The sequence below is a fragment of the Balaenoptera borealis genome (genome assembly GCF_965194805.1).
Source record: "Balaenoptera borealis genome assembly, chromosome: 2".
Classification (NCBI taxonomy): domain Eukaryota; kingdom Metazoa; phylum Chordata; class Mammalia; order Artiodactyla; family Balaenopteridae; genus Balaenoptera; species Balaenoptera borealis.
Genome location: NC_138867.1, coordinates 84,336,851 through 84,355,938, shown reverse-complemented (window position 1 = coordinate 84,355,938; position 19,088 = coordinate 84,336,851). Strand labels below are relative to the sequence as shown.

The following is a 19,088-nucleotide window of genomic DNA, read 5'->3' as shown; positions in this document are numbered from 1 at the left end:
TTAAAGATAATTCCATAATTTTTTCATCTGAAAATTACCTAAACACAAATCCAAGGTTAGTATAGTTTTTAAAAAGTATTGGCAATATTCTTATATTATTTATGCTGAAAAAAGGAAAAAGATATTATTGCCATCAAAATACCACTTAAGTTATTACCTGGTTTCTGTTGTCTGTGAAGTAGATGATATATTCTTTCCAGGTCCTGTCTACTTCAGAGGTAGCCTGATCTGCTATCCTGACATTGTTGCTTTGCAAAGCATTGAGGATTTTTATGACTTCCACTACCTCAAAGTGTCAGTGTGATGTAACGTGTTTGGGAATGCCATGTTGGTGTATTCCAAACGATAGTCACGTAGTTTGGAGGCCAGAGTGTGAAGTTGTCTGAAGTGTATCTTCTAATGTGATTTTTCAAGTAAAACTACCATAATTTATCTTCCTCTTGGCTTCTGTAATCTGAAGTTGAGAAGTTTTATGCTGTGTTCTACTTTTGCAGCTCTAAGAGTAAAGTTGTGAGAAATTTCCTATCTCTGCAAAATGCACTACTGAATAAAATTTGGGATGCTTCATGACAGGAAATGTTCATAATGAGAAAAAATTTCCTGTCTTAAATCCTAGTTAAAAAAAATAATATTCACAGATATAAACCCTAATGCACACAACATACTATAAATATAGTAACTTTTGCTGAACTTATGTCAGTAAAAGATCCCCAAAACAGTTTGTGAAGCCCCTCAGCTCCCCACAAAATATTTCTGGTTCTTCAGTAGCTGATGTTAATCAAAATCTCTTTGCATTTTCATGCTCGTTATTGGAGGTGTTCCACATTTGGGCATGATTTAAAATTCCATAAAAATGTAATGAATCTGGAGCTGACATTAAAATGTTATTAAGATGACAAGTTATGATCAGTGCCTCCTTAGATGAGGTTGGTGAGAGGGGCTTTCCATTTATTAATCCTAGCAGAGGCCTTGCATGGCTGCTTATCAGTCATTTTCCTTTCATTAAGATGTCTTTCAAGATGTAACAGAGCCAAAAAAAAAAAAATTTTGTTCTATAACTCCTTGCCTGAACGTCTCAGTCTTGGGTGGCTGAGAGTGACTCTGCATTTGGCATATGGGTTTGCTCTGCTTGTTTGTCTCCTTTGTGCTCTCCGATTATCCTCCAATGGCATTTCCCCTGATCTTAGTAATTGCCAAACAGTTGAGAGTCATAACGATTCTCATTCTAAGTTCAGGGCTGTGAGGTACGTGCAGGTGTGGAGTTCTGGAAGTCAAGGAGCTCTAGGTGACACCTGGGTTGATTCAATTTTAGCATATATACATGAGATTAATTGGTTATTGGCAAATTGCCGTATATAAATCATAAACATAAGCACTCAGCATACCATGCCAATACAAATAAATACATAGAGAATAGAAATAGATCCTGTCTTTGGAGTTTTCTTCTTTGTTCTTTTGATATTCACTTGTTTGCCATTTGCTTACACTTACTAATAAGCAAGTAGCAATGGCTTCCAACTATTTAAGAGCAATATAGAAAAATTAAGAGTTAATAAAATAATTAAAAACTGAGATTGACAACAGTGTCTTCTTCCTTTAAGAAATGGTAAAATACTCCTATTATTTTAGTCATGAGACACCTCAATTCACGTGCCATAATTTGAGTATCAGAGCTTTCCTCTCTGAAGAGCTTATGTGACCAGATGCAACAGATTATAGGGGGAAAGATGCAGCTTAGGTTCAGGAATGGATGGAGATAAAGAAAAAAAGATATCTTAAGCACTCCAGCCAGTTTGGGAGATGGGTGAAGATAGTCACATTAAGCAAAACATATAATTATGTCTTCTCAACTGAATAATAAGATGCATAATAAATAATAGTAAGTAAAAACAAAACACAGCAGGAAACATCTATGGTAGAGTGTACGTGTATGGATGAAAAACAATAAAATTTTTAAATGACAAAACAAAATACATCAAACACATTTGAATGTATTTAAGTGGAAAGACTGTTAGATTCTAATACCAACTGATGTACTTGATACAAAATAGGCAGTCTACCTCAAAAAATTAAACATAGAATTACCATATGACCCAGAAAATCTACTCCTAGGTGTGCACCCAAAAGAATTGAAAAGAGGGACTCGAACAGTTACATGTACACCAATGTTTACTGCAGCAGTAGTCACAATAGCCAAAAGGTGTGGCTAAACAATGTAGAATATATATAATGAAATTTTGTTCATACATAAAACAGAATTAAGTGCTGCTACATGCTACAACATAGATACACTTTGAAAACATTATGCTAAGAGAAATAAGTTAGACACAGAAGGACACATATTGTATGATTCCACTTACATAAAATGTCTAGAATAGACAAACTCATAGAGAAAGTAGATAGATTAGAGGTAACCAGGGGCACCTCTTTGTTGTTCTGCTTGTTCACGTAGGCTGGATCATAAGGATCCTGCAAAACTTAAAGTTGTTAGCAGTTACTTTTACTTTACCATTTTACCTCTGCTTATTTGCAAGGTTTCTAGGCTGAAAGCTTAGAACTTATCTACAACAAGTAGTAGATAACTAACCCAGGGCCATGGGATGGAAACTCTTTTCAGGGAACTTAATGAGCTATTTGGGCACAAGCAATATTTCTCTTATGTTTAACTCTTAATGTGCAGGACTAAAGTAATAGGATACATGGGCTAAGGAATGAAGGAGGCAGTTTCAATGTGGTGTTAGTTCTGTTCTTCCTCTGTTACAGTATGATGTAGTGATGATTATCATTAGGTGAATGCTGAATTTGAGTTTGTTCTGAGGTGTCTTACAAATCACTGATACTTTAAGTAGTGTTAGATTTTTTCAATTGACCATAAATACCCTTTATCCACATAGAATCCAACAAAAGAGCCATTACCTAAGTGAGATTGGAAGAGGGTAAGCATTACCATTCAAAATAATCATAAACATTTCCAGACTATTTTAAGATGATTGTTTTCTTCTTAAAATTTTAAAACCATTTTTAATTGAGGTATAGTTAATATACAATGTTGTGTTAGCTTCAGGTGTACAGCAAGGTGATTCAGTTTTATATATATGTTCTTTTTCAGATTCTTTTAAATTAAAAAGGATACAACCAATAAAAATCTTTCTGATTTGTTTAAGGTCTATAGTCCAAAGCACATCATTTTAAACAAAGTATTTTGTCAGGAAGTTAGCAAAGATTGGATGAAGAAAGATAAGCATTTATGTTCAACAATAGTTTATCAAAAGATTGTTGTAATCTAAACACCACATTTAGTGTCAAAGATACAGAAATGAAATGATGTGATTAAGTTATTGAAAAATCGGTTGTAAAGGAGATAAAACATCGCATAAGTGACGAGAGGATAGATCTTTTTTTTTCAAGGAGAAGTAGAAATTGAAGTTGATAATGATAGAATTCAGACATTTTTGCCAAGTTCCTGGTTTAAAGTACTTGAGGTAATGACAATTTTATGAAAGTAGCATATATAGTTCAATTTATTTTCTAATTCAATGATTTTTTTCAGTACACTCTATATTGGGTTCTCTTCTGGATACCAGGGAGTTATAGGAGTAACAAAGACAAAGAGTACATGGTCTACCTATGTTTTGCAATTGTTGGTCTTTTATATATGACTGTTCTGTATATTTTCATTTCATTTAAAATCTTGAAATTGATAATCAAAAGATTAAAATACACTATAACAAAACCTTCCTGTGTCATAATTTTTATTCACCACTTCAGTTTCCTCCTGTATCCAGGTAATTACTTTGACACACTCTGGTTTCCATCACTAGGCAGGAAAACTTACACTTTGATTTCTAAATATCTGAAAATACTACAGAACATCTATCTTCAATATCTCTTCTTTCAGACCATTCCATACTGGAGAACATCATGTAAGAAAACACGTGTGTCGGATATACCAGATCTTATGCAGTAACTTCTGCTCTTCATGACGAATCAGAAGTTCCAAGAAATCTTTGACTGTTTTTTTCCTTTGAAATTGATATGTCCATCAAGTATTATATAAGGAAAATTCTTCTGTTGGCCATACTTAATCATTTTTGGATGAGGAAATGCGAATCCCATTCCTCTATTTCCTAAAGAAACAAAGCAACTATATCACATAAAAAACGAACTACCATATATCTTCAGTTTTTTACTTAGCCCCAGTTAACTTTCTTGCATAAATAATACATGGGTTAAAATGGGGAGTCCCTCACATATCTAGTTTTATTGATTTAGCTACTATACCGCAGGAGCTCATATTTTTTCCCGAATTGTTGATGTCTTTACATCACTAGAAAAGATTGTAAAACAAGATTTACAACAAAAAACTCTCTTTGTATGCGGCTCATCTATTTTTTTATGAAGAAAATAAAGACAGAATATTTAAAATTCTGAAGTGTTTTGGATGATTGACTCAGGGATATGGAGTTCCCTACATATAAGAAGAATTATATAAATGACGACCAACTTCTCATCAGAAATAATGGCAACCCAAAGACAAAAGAACAATTTTTTCGATTAAAGAACTAAATGTGAGACTTGAAACCATAAAACTCTTAGAAGAAAACATAGGCAATATGCTCCTTGACATTGGTCTTTGTAATTTTGGTGGGGGGGTATGTCTCACGCATTGGAAATGAGAAGCAAAAGTAAACAAACGGAACTACGTCACACTAAAAGCTTCTGTGCAGTGAAGAAAACTATCAAAAAATAAAAGTCGCCTGCTGAATGGGAGAAGAAATTTACAAAGATATATCTGATAAGGGGTTAACATACAAAATACATAATGAACTCATACAACTCAACATCAAAAAACAAACAACCCAAAATGGGCAGAGAACCTGAATAGACATTTTCCCGGAGAAGACAAACAGATGGCCAATAGGTACATGAAAGGATGCTCAACATCACTAATCTTTAGGGAAAAGCAAATCAAAACCACAATGAGATATCACCTCACACCTGTCAGAATGGCTGTTACCAAAAAGAAAACAAATAACAAGTGTTGATGAGGATGTGGAGAAAAGTGAACCCTCTTGCACTATTGCTGGGAATGTAAATTGGTGCACCACTATGGAAAATAGTATGGAGATTCTTCAAAAAGTTAAAAATAGAACTACTATATATATGATCCAAAAATTCCATTTCTGGGCATTTTTCTGGAGAACACAGAAACACTAATTTGAAAAGATATATGCATCCCTATGTTTACTGAAGCATTATTTACAGTAGTCAATATACAGAAGCAACCTAAGTGTCCATTGAAAGATGAATGGATAAAGATATGGTATACACACACACACACACACACACACACACACACACACACACACACACAGTGGAATATAACTCATCCATAAAAATGAAATTTAATCAGAAAAAGAGTGAAATTTTTGCCATTTGTGGCAACATGGATAGACCTAGAGGGTATTATATTACGTAAAATAAGTCAGATGGAGAAAGACAAATACTGTATGACTTCGCTTATGTGTGGAATCCAGAAAACAAGACAAATGAACAAACCTAGCAAAACCAAAACAGACTCATAGATGCAGAGAACAAATAGGTTGTTGCCAGAGGGGGTTGGGGTGGAGGGATGGGTGAAATGGGTGAAGGAGATTTAGAGGTACAAACTTCCAGTCACAAAATAAATGAGTCACAGTGATGAAATGTACAGCATGGAGAATGTAGTCAATAATATTGTGATAACTTTGTATGGTGACAGATGGTAACTAGACTTATCATGGTGATCATTTTGTAATGTTTAGGAATATCAAATCACTGCTGTACACCTGGAACTAACATGGTCTTGTATGTCAATTGTACTTCAATAAAAAAAGACAATAGAATCATTTTTAAAATGCTGAAAGAAAAACAAGAAAGCAATGTTAACTTTAAACCCTTTATCCAGCAAAAATACATTTTCAAAACAAAAAAGGTAGAATAAAGGTATTTTCAGATAAATGAAAACTAAGAGAGTTCAACATATGAAATGCTAATGACTATTTTTCAGACTTACAGAAAATAATACTGTATAGGAAGTCATATCTACAGGTAATAGTAAAGATCAGCCAATATGTAGGTAAATATAAAATATTCTCATTTGTACTTCTCATAATTTGTTTAAAAGTCAAGTGATTACTTAAACCCCAAATAATAACATTTTAAGTTGGGGGTTGTAATATATATAGATATGTAAGTAATGACAAAATAGTGTAAGGGAAAAGTGCAGATAACTGGAATTATACTATTTCAAGGTTATTACATTTGAGGTATGAAGTATGAAATACGTGAGAAGTATGAAGTATGAATTGATGAAATGGAGACTCTTTAAAAACCTTGATAAGAAAATAAATGTAATACTAAAGAATATTTTATTATTCCCAAAAAAGGAAATGAAAGACACAGAGAGAAGAAATGAATGGAGAATATATAACAAGATGGTAGACATAAACCCAGTCACATCAGTGTGTTTGTTAAAAGGCAGAGTTTGTCAGACTGGGTATAAAATAAGACCCAAATATATGTTGTCTACAAGAGATGCTCTTCAAATATAAAAACACAAATAGATTGAAATTAAGAGTAGGTAAAATGTATACCATGTAAACCTTACATCTGAGTAAGGTAGTGTAACTATATTACTACGAGACACAGTACATTTTAAGACACAGGATTACATGCAAGTAAAGTGTGACATTTCATAATGATAAAAGGGACAATTTTTTAGAACACATAACAATTCCAAATTCACTAATAATAGAGCTTCAAAATCTGTAAATCAAGAACGGACAGGGGGAACACAGAATAGAAAGTAACTTATACCTCAATAAAGTTTGTTTTTTAAGAGAGCCATATTAGAACCCTGACTGAAAATGCTAATAAAATTTTCCTATGTGGCAGAGTGAACCAAGGGTCTATATTTTTTCAAGTTATTTCTAAGAAGTGTGTAGAAATTATGTACTGTCCATGAACTCAGACTTTGAGAAAACTCAAACACCATCCATGTGTGGTACTTTGACTTTTCTGTGCGGTCCGCTGTGAAGTTTTAAGGGTTAGCACTGAGGAGGTTGTTATGCTGAGCACTTGCACGAGGAGGTAATAAATGACCTGGAATGAAGATTATCCTGAGTACTCCCCAGGCATGTTGTCTTATTTGGTAGATTTATTTATGTGTTTTATTACTAAACCCCATTTAGCTCTAAAAAAAGTACTTTCAGATGTCTGTATTCTGATACCCATTTTTCATGAGAGATCATAGGGCAGTAAACATGCTGACAGTGGTTTCTGGGCTTGCTGTTAAGAGCTGTGATTCAGGGAAATGATCCACATTTAATTTCAGAGGAAATTAGAACTTGTTGCATGTAAAATATTTTTAGGATATACTATTGTAACTATGTTCTGCATGAACACGTTCTCACTTAAATTTGGGTGATCTGAATATTGTTTATGGCTTGAAAGTACACATTGTATTTGTTGCTATAAAATTTTCTAAATACTTTTCAAATGTCCTATAAGTACTTCCTACAAAGCTTTTAGTAATCAAGCACTGATTTAAAGGTTAGAAGAGTGTCTATAAATCTGTTACTATGCTTCATTCTGAGCTTCTCTAAAACCATGGCCTCCAGGCACTTAATTTGTTAGTGCAAATCATGGTATTGATGAAAGGCTCTATCCCTCAGTTGCCTTCTTGATTTGAAACAAGTCTATAATCCTGACACATGCTTTATGTCACTACTATTGAATGGAGCAATGGCTTGTAGCCTGTCGAAATTACATTTCTAGTTGCTAGTAGTTTTCTTTTTCATGGGATTCTCTGGCAGCTCTCTATATAATAGAATTTGTGACAATATCCAAGAAGTGGTGAATTCTAATTGTTATTTCAGTGGCATCATTACTTTTCTCTAGCTGTGCAACTACTGCATCAGAGTCATGTTATTGATAAAGCTGACTCTGCTTTTGAAACCAAAGTGCAAGAGGATTTAAGAATCTATAGGACTTCTAAACATTGTGGAAAAGTAACTTCTTGCCAAAAGAGTATGTATGTCCAATGTACAGTGTGTATGTTTAAATTCACATTTGATTATTTATAGAATGTCTCTCCTTTAGGTTAGTATCATGTAACAGTATGATGTAAGTCACTGGTGGAGAGCTTATCCATAGACTTAAATTACCAAACACAGAAGTAGTACTGGGAGGTAAGACAGATCACTTTTATGGAGTATTCAGTTCAAGGAAATCAACACCCATCCTTTTCTCTTCCTTTTTGGGAAAAGGGAAAATGTACACTATTGATTCTCTTCTCCAAAGTTAAGGGAATGGGTGGGAAAAGAACTGTTCATGAAATTTGTGCATATATGCAAACCAGGGAGACTGGTCTCTTTCCTCTGCTGCTTATCTGCTTGGTAATTGGATTCCTTAGGGTGGTTCCTTGTGTTTGTCACAGAGTCTAGCTCAATGATGAGACCAATGTAAAGAAGAAAGCAAATCTTCACAGGTATACTCACACAGATATTGTTTCTCCTTTTCCTCCTCCCCACCCTTATGCTAGGGTCTAAGGCCAGTTAAGATGGATGAGGAGATGAGACAGAGAGCACAATGTAACTTTATACCAAGCCAGTAGGGCAACAAGTTTAGCTCATATGAGATATGTAGAAATCTTTAATCAGGTATGTTGTAAGTTTTAAAAATACTTAGAAATACATCTTAATAACATATTCTTCTGTTTTCATAAGTACCTGAACCTTAGTAGAATTGGACCAAGATATCATAAAGGGAGCTGTCTATCTAGTGGCGAAGGAGGGTTTGCCAACTTAGTTGGCTATGTTATATAGGAAAGAAGGAAAAATTCAGGTTTTTTTTTTCTATTAATTAATTAATTTATTATTATTTTTGGCTGTGTTGGATCTTCATTTCTATGTGAGGGCTTTCTCTAGTTGCGGCGAGTGGGGGCCACTCTTCATCGCGGTGCGCGGACCTCTCACTGTTGCGGCCTCTCTTGTTGCGGAGCACAAGCTCCAGATGCACAGGCTCAGTAGTTGTGGCTCACAGGCCTAGTTGCTCCGCGGCATGTGGGATCTTCCCAGACCAGGGCTTGAACCCGTGTCCCCTGCGTTGGCAGGCAGATTCTCAACCACTGCACCACCAGGGAAGCCCCAAAATTCAGGTTTATGTACCAACAAATTGACCCTTGGATGTGATGACCCTTGTCATTCTGGCTTAGTTGGCCAATGTCTTTCCCGTTTATCGGTTCATTCTAGATGTATCATTAAAATGTGTGACTTAATGAGTGGAAGGAGTTCTCTACTCTAATGAGTTTGTTTGTTTCATAGTAATTTTAATTAGATTTTGTTGATATGGATAAAACTTCGATTGGAGTAAAGGCTTTTACAGTGAAATAAAAAAGATACAGGAATTACAGTAAAGTTCCCCTTAACTAGGAAAGTAATTTTTAGAAATGTTGTATGTTGGTGGTGCCCCTCTCCCTTTTGCAAAGACAGGGAGACAATCAGCACACTCACTGCATAGCAAATGCAACTGAGACCATTTCATTTTTTCCAATTATATGAAAACACAGTTTTTAAAAATTAAAGTTCCTGCACAATATATACTGTCAAGAAGAGACCACTTGATAATGATCATCTTTTGTTTTGTTTTGTTTTGTTTACCAACAGTTTTATTACAGAGATGGAAGGAAAGGTTATATTGCTACCCACTGAGAAGGCAGAGTCAGCATGGGTGGATGACGTTCAATACATTATCAGAGCATATACTGATCTTACTGATTTCCTGCAATCAAATAGTACAAACTTCCATTCATATAGGTCGTGGTTGTCTTTACTGACCATTATGGAGGTCAAATATTTGAAAAGAAATATAAAATATCTCTTCTTGCTGAGAATTTATAAACTTGAGTTTTCAGGTGCTTTCCTTTCCCTTAGGTTTGATACCATATCTGCCATAATCAGACAGAAGCATGTGCCTTAGACTTTGTGATCTATTGCTGGCCATATTCAATCCGTAGGGCCAGGGTTAGAGGTGTAGGGGCCAGGAAAGTGGACAAATTTAGTAGAATTGTCAGTCAATATCTCATGATCTGATCAAATTGTAGGGGAAGGGTATGGCATGTTATAAAGGGTTCTGTAGTAGATTCTGTTATGTGACCAATTAGCTGTTCCCTTCCATGTAAGAGTATTACTCATCTTTGCTCTTGCCATGCCTCCCTGTAAATAGAGTAGAGAATATTTATTTCCCTGCCCTGTTGTCAGGTTAGGGGAGAAGGGACTGTGAGGTGGGTTAAGCAAAAACTTTGAATGTGACTTGCTATCTCTTTTTTTGTCCCTCATCAACAAGAGACCAGTATGTGCCTGAGAAGGGCTGCCCTTCTGCCTAATCCTGCAATTAGGAGAGAGATGGAGCAGATCTATTTCCTGTTCACTTCAGTCCTGTTGTCAATCTGCAGCTCTCATCTAATGCGATAGAGGAATAAATTTTGTGGTTGTGAGCCACTAAGACTGTGAGCTTTGTTACTGTAGCCAAAGCTAACAAATACAGATGATCAGACAATATAGAATCAGTTCTAGGGAATTAGTTAATCTGCTTGTTGGGAATTAGGTTTCAGGGAGAAATTATGGAGGATCGTGAATCAAGACTGAGAACAAGCATAGATATTCTGACTTTAGGGAAGAGTAAAATGGTAAAGGTATTTTGCTGGCACTAGAGTGCAAAGTGAGGTGCTAATGCAGGGGCACTTGACTGAGGCATTTATAAACGATTTGTGGAGCACCTTTAATGAGTCAAGCATTGTATCAGGGACTGGAAAAGAAAGTTATAGTGCTCATTTTACAGAAACAATCTAGAAAACACTATAATGTGGAGCTAAAAGTGCTGGGTTACAAGTATGCAAACGTATAAATGAAGTACAGATAAGAGAAAAAAATTAAATTTTGTTGGGGGCTAGTGGAGGGTTTCCTAAACAAGGTAATACCTGAGCTGAGTTTTGAAAGATGAATAACACTCTGTAGGCAGAAAGGAAAGTGGGAAGTTATTACAGAAGAATATGTGTGAATAATTGTTGTCTAGAACAAACTATAAGCTGTTCAGTTTGGCTGGAGCAGTAAATTTTAGCTTAGAATGGTTGGTGCAAAGAAATGAAAATGAACAGTTCATGGTCAAATTAAAGGGAGCCTTTTATGCCAAACCAAATAACTTTGGCATTTACTCTTAGTAATACAAATTCATTGGGAAAGATTTTAAGCAGGGAAGACGGATGATCTGATTTTCATTTTAGAATGATCACTTTCATAGCTCTTAAAGGGTCAGTTGGAAAGGGTCAAGGTTAGAACCAGGGGAGATTAATTAGGAAGTCATTCCAATAGTTTTTAGAATTTTTTATTATAATAGAGTGGAATAAAAATTTACATATGATTTAAATTCTAAAATGGGAAAGGTGCAATTCAAATATAACTATTACTCTGGAATATTCTTCAGTTCCCTCACATATTCCAACAGAGTCCAACAGAAACATTTTTTGACCCTAACTTTGAGTAGACCACTGTTGTTTTGGGCATCAGTTAAATAGCTGCCTTACGCGTTTTTAAATCTTTGCTCATCGCTGGTGAGGTGCTTACACTCAGACAAGTACGCTGGAATTGAAAACACCTGAGGGAACAATTTGCATCTCTGCTCATGCTCACAGTGGAGTCTGTGTTCACTGGGAGGATTGGAGCTTCTCCCACAGCTTTTAAATTCTTCTCTCTTGTCTTCTCTTTGTTCTTTTTCTCAAGAGCTCATTAACCTCAATATATACATGATGAGATGCCATAAGTGTAAGAAGGAAACAACAGTTTAATGTAGCCAGAATCTTTTCCAGTGTCAAATATTCTTTAAGACTGTTCATAAATCATCTGGTTTTGAATCTTTGAGGGAGATGTGTGGAGTTAAAAGCTTTGCTTTGCTTTGCTCCAGCTTTTTGTCTTTTTATTGGGAAAAAATCTTACTCTGTTGACTCATGAAGAACATACAAGTAGTCTGTCTTTATTCTTCACAATTTACCTTTCCCTCTTCATCAGTATATTAAAGTCATAGTACTTTACAGCTTATGATGTGACTATTTTATCTCATGTAAGGTGTACAATCACCCTTAGTGGTAGGTATGTTGTCCATGAGAAGGCCTGAGGATTAGAGTAGTTGTGATGATGGGGCGGGAACCAGAATTCCAATCTAGTGACTAATTTCAGTGCTACAGAAGCAATTACACCTACTGTGCCCCTGCTAACCCTAGAATTTTGGCATCAGAAAGAGTACAGGGTCACCTAACTAGTTTTAAGGCCTCTAGTGGCCTCGATGAAGCTTTGTGAAAATTATGAAATGGTTCTTCTTGGAGGACAGATGGATCCCCACACAAGTATGGCTTGCCTAGCAGAACTATGTGTGTGTGCATGTGTGTGTGTGTGTGTGTGTCAAAGACACAACTTCCACTTTCCTCCCTAGAGATGTAAACTTACACCAGAGTGCTTTGCCAGGTGAGTGGAATACAGGTGAAAATGCATTCCTCATCCCTAGCTGAGTGCCTCAGTGCAGTGCACAACCTGCATGATCTGGTGACCTTCCTGTCAGTGGCAGGAACAGCCGCAAGTAATTTGAGCCCAGCTTCCAGACCAGAAGTTTCCATTCATAGTATCCCTGCTTATCCCAAACATCTCTTGTACCCAGGACCACCCTGCTGACCCCCACCACGTTGCTTCTAAGTTGCTTTCTTTCTTTCTCAATATATCACCAAAATAAACATAATATTGTTCTTAATTTTTATGTTATATCTCCTTCTTACTGTGTCTTGCAGGCTTTGTGTTTTCTCCCACATTAGCTTTTGCTTTTTAAGGGGGCAATAGCCAGTTTTGATAATAGAACTTCAAATATATTTAAATAGAATTTAACAGTTCCCAAACATGGGAAAATGTGATTTTTGTCATAATAAGATAAAATTGAGGACCTGGCAAGTAGGCGCAAAAATGTTTTGAACACTGTTTGTGGTTCAGTCATTGAACTCTTTTTCAGAGAATTATGTCCCTTTCATTTTCTATCAACACTTTTCTGTGTGTATTTGTTTCCATGGGACAGATATCCCTGCTGTTTTCAAAGGTGGAGTTATCATTCTGTGGGTTTAGAAAACAATATGCTTGAAGGGCATCTACCTTAAAGCAGGGTTAGAAATATGTCACAGATGAGCTTTCTTCCTCATACAAGGCTGGTAATTGCTCTGAAGCAGCAAGTTACTATTTTCTTTCTTAAGTATCTTAGGATCACCCAGGTAGCAGTCAGGAATCAATAGACCCTGGTATGGCAAACAATGTCACACACCCGCAACAGAAAATAATAACTACCTTTATGTTAAAAATCTGTAGCAAAGCTTTTGAACACATCCTTCTCAACTCTGTTACGGTTCCTGCTCAGATATAAATTCTATAAAGACATCACAACTCAGTTTTGCTAAATTTAATTTTGACTTTATAATTTTAAATCAAAGCACCACTGCCTTGATTATAAAATCAATATAAAGCCAAAAGACAAATGTTCAAAACAAATGTAAAATATGCCTGTTTATCATACAGCAGCCATACCTCAACAAAGTAGGAGTGCAATTGAATTCCATCATTTTTTTTTTTTTTATAAATTTATTTATTTATGGCTGTGTTGGGTCTTTGTTTCTGTGCGAGGGCTTCCTCCAGTTGTGGCAAGCGGGGGCCACTCCTCATTGCGGTGCGCGGGCCTCTCACTATCACGGCCTCTCTTGTTGGGGAGCACAGGCTCCAGACGCGCAGGCTCAGCAGTTGTGGCTCACGGGCCTAGTTGCTCCGCGGCATGTGGGATCTTCCCAGACCAGGGCTCGAACCCTTGTGCCCTGCATTGGCAGGCAGATTCTCAACCACTGCGCCACCAGGGAAGCCCCATCATTTTTTAAAAAATAATTTTTATTGAATTCCATCATGTTGGGAGACAAGTTAATATTCCATTTTCTTTTCTTGTAATGAGAACTTTTAAGATCTAGTCCCTGAATAACTTTCAAATACATAATAGAGTATTATTAACTATAGTCACTGTGCTGTGCATTACATCCTCCACTGTGCCCACCTCCCTTCCCCCTGCCTCTGGCAACCACCAATCTGTTACTGTATTTTTTTTTTTTTTTTTTGTATCTTATGAGTATGTTTAATTTTTTGGTTTTGTTCTCTTTTTTTTTTAAACATCTTTATTGGAGTATAATTGCTTTACAATGGTGTGTTAGTTTCTGTATAACAAAGTGAATCAGCTATGCATATACCTATATCCCCATATCTCCTCCCTCTTGCGTCTCTCTTCCATCCTCCCTATCCCACCCCTCTAGGTGGTCACAAAGCACTGAGCTGATGTCCCTGTGCCATGCGGCTGCTTCCCACTAGCTATCTGTTTTACATTTGGTAGTGTATATATGTCCATGCCACTCTCTCACTTCGTCCCAGCTTACCCTTCCCCCTCCCCGTGTCCTCAAGTCCGTTCTCAACGTCTGCGTCTTTATTCCTGTCCTGCCCCTAGGTTCATCAGAACCATTTTTTTTTTTTAGAGTCAATATATATGTGTTACTATACAGTATTTGTTTTTCTCTTTCTGACTTACTTCACTCTGTATGACAGACTTTAGGTCCATACACCTCACTACAAATAACTCTATTTTGTTCCTTTTTATGGCTGAGTAATATGCCATTGTATATATGTGCCACATCTTCTTTATCCATTCATCTGTTGATGGACACTTAGGTTGCTTCCATGTCCTGGCTATTGTAAATAGAGCCGCAATGAACATTGTGGTACATGACTCTTTCTGAATTATGGTTTTCTCAGGGTATATGCCCAGTAGTGGGATTGCTGGGTCGTATGGTAGTTCTATTTTTAGTTTTTTAAGGAACCTCCATGCTGTTCTCCATAGTGGCTGTATCAATTTACATTCCCACCAACAGTGCAAGAGGGTTCCCTTTTCTCCACACCCTCTCCAGCATTTATTGCTTGTAGACTTTTTATTTTTTAAACTTCATCTCCTCAATAAGGTGCTGCTTTTTTTTTTTTAATTTAATTAATTTATTTATTTTTGGCTGTGTTGGGTCTTCGTTTCTGTGCGAGGGCTTTCTCTAGTTGCAGCAAGCGGGGGCCACTCTTCATCGCGGTGCGCGGGCCTCTCACTCTCGCGGCCTCTCTTGTTGCGGAGCACAGGCTCCAGACGCGCAGGCTCAGCAGTTGTGGCTCACGGGCCCAGCCGCTCCGTGGCATGTGGGATCTTCCCAGACCAGGGCTCGAACCCGTGTCCCCTGCATTGGCAGGCAGACTCTCAACCACTGCGCCACCAGGGAAGCCCTAGACTTTTTGATGATGGCCATTCTGACCGGTGTGGGGTGATTGTAGTTTTAATTTGCATTTCTCTAGGATGTGTTTATTTTAAATACACCTTTGAGTCTTGAACAATGCGGCGGGTTAGGGGAACCCCCCCTCCACACCGACAAAAATCTAGGCATAACTTAGAGGTGGCCTTCCATGTATGTGGAAGAACTTCCTCATCCGCGGTTCTGTATCTAGGAATTTGACCAACTGGGGATGGTGTAGGACTGTAGTACTTACTATTGAAATAATCTGTGTTGTAAGTGGATCCACATAGTTCAAACCCACGTTATTCAAACGTCAATTTTATTTTGAAACATAATCTTAATTTGCCTCTCAATGCCGATAAGACTCATATGTTTAATCATTGTTGATTGAATCTTTTATTTCCTACGTGCAATACCATAGGGCAATTCCTCTTTCTTCAAGCTTCCTGTTTCTCCAACCCTTTCCTCCTGTGCCTTCTATTTCATAGAGGTAGTACGGTTTGGGGAAATGGAAACTGTATTAGCATCCTTCTTCTGCTGGGTACCAACACCGTGACTTTAGAAATTGTTTTAACTCTCAAAACCTCACTTCCCTCATCTATAAAATAGTCACTGAATGAAAGAGGCCATCAAATACACACCTTAACCTCCTGTTAACCTTTTCTTACACATTTATCTAGATCCTCTTTATTCAACTGCATCTCCTTCTATCTGATCTTTGAACAAGAACTTACTATATTTATTTCTGTCTACTCTTCTGTTGTACTTTCGTTCAATCAATAATTACATATTTTTACCTTACATTTTTAGTTACTTCAGGGTCCAGTACTTACTCTTAGAATCAAGCATATATATAGTCATTTCAAAACAAAGTAGAACAGTACAAACAAAAATCACACAAAATTATGTTTCCTCTTTGGTTGAACTTTGACTTTTGTGAACTTTCTGTTTTCCTGATGAATGCAGCTTCTGTGTAAATCAAAATAATGGTCAGTGTAAGGGCTTGTTAAATAGTTAGTAAAGTAGGTAGATCTTGAGCTGGAACATGAAAAAAGTGATGCACATGGAATAATGTGATAGATAAATGAGAGAACTTCCTGCAGAGAAAACTGGATAAACAAATAATAAGCCAAATGTTTATATGAAAAGAAAATGATGTGTAGCTGAGTCAACCTAGAAGGCTCTTTAGAATTTAAAATAAAAATGCCAATCACAGTGTTGCCTACTAGAAAAAAGAATACTAAGTTTTTTTGTGTGTGGTGTGCAGTTGACTTAAGGAGTGGTGAGGTTTCTATATGGTAACTTACTGCAAGGTCAAGCTGTTAAAGAGCTACAAATAAAATCACTTTAAAATTAATAAATTTAAAATATGGAAAGAACTTCAATTTTATCCTCAAAGCTTTATTTAAATAAGTGAATGATGAACTAGTTCATAGTATCATTTCATTTTTGTGTGTCAAAAGACTAAGCAATGCAAGGGATAGAATTAATGGAATTAATTTATCCAAGTTTTAAAGAATCAGTTGGCACTATTACAGTTACAGATGATAAAACCTTAACTCAAATTACATTTTTGAAGGAGAATATTTTGGTTCATGAAACTAGGATGTTCAAGGGAGTGAATCTCATTAATTTAAAGCATGATGGGATCTAAGATTTCAAATAAGAGCATCGTTCGAAATTGTGCAACTCTTTCCATTGCTCTGCTTTGTCCTCCTTTGTTGTGCTTCATGATCATGTAGGCTTTTACCATGAATGTATGTATGATAAAGTCACCCGGAGTCTCATGCATATATTCTACTAGTTAACTGTTTCAACATAAAGACAATGCTTCTTTTCAATAATTCCAGCAAAAGCTCCAAGTTTCACTCTTATCAGGCCAATCTGGCTCCATCCCTTCACTAACCTAATAGTTTTAGCCAAGAAATTAGAAGGTAGTGGTTGGTCAGGTCTGTGTTATGAACCCTGTACTTGATGGGAGTGGGAGAATTGAGGGATGGAGGGACGGTGTATGTCAGCTCTCACCTGTCCCTAACTATATGCAATGAGAATAAAGAGGAGTGAGTACCCTTTCAAAGGAAAACAACAAAAAAAAATGTGTTATCAGAAATAGGAATTAGTAAACCAAAGTAGAGTAAAACAAAAAAATTAATACAAAAAGCAAAACCAAACCCAAAACAAAACTAACAAAAGCCCCAAACAAAACACAAAAACATTTCTGACTAACACAGAAATATCAGTTTATCCTTTTAACTCATTTTATAGATGATTAAGATTGAGGAAGTTAACCCAGATTTTTAACTAGTGTATAGCCCTGTGGAATTATTGAAGTATTATATTTCATTTCTTGTTGAACCTGGAGTTCTGCAAATTTAAATGTACAGACACACACAAAAGTGAGAAAATTCAGGTTTAAAAATGAGAATATGTGACCTTCCCATATGGGGAAACCTGTTATCACCTAGCTGCCAAGTTGCAGTAGATCTGTGCAAGTGAAGAGAGTGTGCACTGATTTCATCCCCAAGAGAATGGTCAGCTCACTATGGTGACCTCAGATTTGGGCATATAGCACATTCCAGACAGAATTATTATCCCATCCTATTATTTTGGTTTTCAGTTTATATTTTCCAGTGCCTTAAAACATGTTTAGTAATTACCTTAAATAGTATCCTACTTTTTCTTTGTTGGTGCCATTACAGGAAATGATATTTTTGAGAATTGTTCATAAATATCATAAACCTATAGCAGAGTTTCCTGTTTATGTTCTATTTTATTAATAATTTTGGAAAACCGATGACATCATGGTATTCATTGGTCATTCCGAAAGTGATTATATTTCTTATTGCTTAATGGAAGATGAAATTATACTCTAGAAACAAAATTCTCAACTAGAATTTTAAATCACATTGCAGTTGGTTTAAAATATAATGATGTCTCGTGGGTGTAGTGAAATGCAAGGTTATCAGTCTCTGGCTCCTTCTATCTACAGCTCATACATTTTCTTATCAATAACACTACTCCATTCTATTTAATATACAAACTATCTTCTTCTAAAAAAGATTGTGATTGATGATACACTCACTGCCCTTTCTTCCCTGAAAACCCTGGCTGATTATATCGCTCTGGGTTTCAGAACAGTTGCAATTCTGATGTCTGCTTTCCCCCCTCTTACATTTTCATTTTTGTTTGTTTCATAAAACAAAATCTGGGGGGAACTCTCAATGTCTGTTTATTCTGCAAACTTCTGAGCACCTCCCTAGTCTCATTGCTGTTTTTCACAACATCCAGGTCATAATTGGAAGCCCTTAATATATATACCCTTGCAGTAAGCCCCTACTCTTCTTGCTTTTAATATGTTGGTTCAGGACACCATCAGGAGGTAGTATGCATATTTTATGTGAGTTAACTTTATCTTTTTCATCAGAGTTCACTTCTTTGTACCCTTGAGTTGTGTTGTACAGACTCTAGCAGGATGTTGAAAGGGAGAAATCAACCTTGTTATATTAAAGCATGTGTCCTAAATAGTAACAATCCTGTGCTTTAATTTACCTTATTTATTTCCCCTTTCTCTGAATTTTGCAGCCTGAGCTCACCAGGCCTTCCTGGTTGGGGTTTCTGAATGGTAGCTTAATACTTAAAGTTTCAACAACAAGCATGCTGAGCA

The 19,088-nt window shown here is 36.3% G+C and overlaps 1 long non-coding RNA gene across 1 annotated transcript; it reads left to right on the top strand.

Moving 5' to 3' along the window:
- Positions 1-1,971: 1,971 nt before the first annotated feature.
- Positions 1,972-13,692, top strand: LOC309623156. Its single transcript, XR_014241269.1, has 2 exons — positions 1,972-8,886; positions 9,200-13,692. It is a non-coding gene; the product is annotated as an uncharacterized lncRNA (long non-coding RNA).
- Positions 13,693-19,088: the final 5,396 nt, after the last annotated feature.